We start from the raw sequence: 2,232 nt of genomic DNA on the forward strand, positions 1-2,232 counted from the left end.
CACTAGGCAACAAAATAATTGCAATAGCCCCACTTTAGTGAGGTGTAGAAAAAGAACAATCCGTTTTTGGTAATTGACCCAAGAATAATTGTATCAATCCCTAGGGAATTCTTGCAATTACGTTCTATTTTATAGGTATAGTATCTTGTTTTGGAATATTACCAGCCCATGGGACCCTTTGTTGTATGAATAGCTCTGGTTCAGGGACTAGCAGGTTTGCCATTCAACAAGCAAATTGTGGTGAAGAAAGGAAGAGTTGGCTTCAAGTTTCTGTATTGTCTCCTGTTTCCTAATCCACTACAAAAGTATAGCAATTTATCTAGTGGAAACACCTTTAAATATTCTCATGTCATCTTGCAAAACATATCGCTGAAGATTGCAGACCAGCTTTTCAATCCTTTTGAAAGCAGATGCTTTAGTTGTTCATTCAAACTTTCTATAAACCTATTAACTTGATAGTGATAAGAAATATAATAAATTCATTGAATGTGATGCTTCTTGGGCCCTTGTTGTGCTGTGTGGGTAGTGAAATGTTTGCTTTAATTTGATGAAATATAACTAGGTGGGCAAAACTGATATAGAATCCTTTTTTGTTGTTGTTAGTGTTCTTTTTTTTAATTGTAGGTCCTAAGGGAGAAGAGGCTACTTGCTGGTGAATAAAATGTATCCCTCCTGTGGCTTGCCTGATAGCATGTTCCTGTATGCATCATTTCCATTTTACAATGGAACTTCTTTGAGTCTTGTACTCCTGTTGGAGTGCTTTTCTTTTCTTCTTTCTTTCCCCCCAAGTTGGAGTCTCGCACTGTTGCCTCGGCTGGAGTGCAATGGCGTGATCTTGGCTCACTGCAACCTTTCCGCCTCCCAGTTTCAAGCGATTCTCCTGCTTCAGCCTCCCATGTAGCTGGGATTACAGGCGTCCACCACCACGCCTGGCTAATTTTTGGTATTTTTAGTAGAGACGGAGTTTCACTATGTTGGTCAGGCTGGTCTCAAACTCCTGATCTTGTGATCCGCCCGCCTCAGCCTCCCAAAGTGCTGGGATTACAGGCGTGAGCCACCACACACGGCTGACCGGAGTGCTTTTCTGACATCACCCATGTCATGATAGGTATTTCCAGTCTTTATGTTCTTCAGTTATTTGGGTTATCTCAATACCCAATAACAAGCAAGTAACTGTTTTCCAGAAGGAGTACAGTAGAGAGCAGCATTTGGTCATGCTCTAGTCTCCCAGTCCAAAGTTGGTGAGCAGCAGTCATCGACTTCTGCTGGAGAGTTCACACAGCTTGAATATTGGGAGCCAACAGTCATATCATTTTAGCATGATGAATGTGTGTTCACAGTGGAACCACTGCCTCCTGCAGTCATAAGAAGGCTGTTGTTTGGGTTCCCAATCAAATGCATCCTTTTCCGCATTGATTTTATGTATTGGGACCAGCGGTATTCATAACTCAGGGATATGATTTCTCCAAAAGCCAAATAGACCCACTGGGCACTGAGCCTCTTAGCTAGTCTGAGGATTAGGAGTAATTTGTTTTTGGTGGTCTGTGGTATGTTATGGGTCATTCCAGCACGTATTACCTCACCAAAACTTCCACAGTCTGTGTGTTGCCCCTCAATTTTAGCAATCATCTCCAATTAGAGATATGCTTTATAAGCTTAATTACTTTATTCTTAGCTTGATCTTCAGTTTCAGAAATAATCATATCATCAATATAATCTATTATTAGTACATTGTCCAGTTGTATTAGATTTGGAACCCACCTTAACAGTTAGTGAAAATACATGGGAGAGGCTGGGCGTGGTGGCTCACACCTGTAATCTCAGCACTTTGGGAGGCCGAGGTGGGTTGATCACCTGAGGTCAGGAGTTCGAGACCAGCCTAACCAATATAGTGAGATCCCCCCATCTCTACTAAAAATACAAAAACTTAGCCAGGCGTGGTGGTGTGTGCCTGTAGTCCCAGCCACTAGGGAGGCTGAGACAGGAGAATCGCTTGAACCCAGGAGGCAGAGGTTGCAGTGAGTTGAGATCGCACCACTGCACTCCAGCTTGGGCGACAGAGTGAGACTCTGTCTCAAAAAAAAAAAAAAAAAAGAAAGAAAATACATGGGAGAGTTGAAATATTTTTGAGGTAGTATAGTAAATGCATGAGGGCGATCATTCTACATCAGAGAAAATTGTTGGCTCACCTTGGTGACTGATATGGAGACAGGTGAATTAGCCAGATTAATT

Source organism: Hylobates moloch, unplaced genomic scaffold, assembly GCF_009828535.3.
Source record: "Hylobates moloch isolate HMO894 unplaced genomic scaffold, HMol_V3 SCAFFOLD_1, whole genome shotgun sequence".
In the NCBI taxonomy this organism is placed as follows: domain Eukaryota; kingdom Metazoa; phylum Chordata; class Mammalia; order Primates; family Hylobatidae; genus Hylobates; species Hylobates moloch.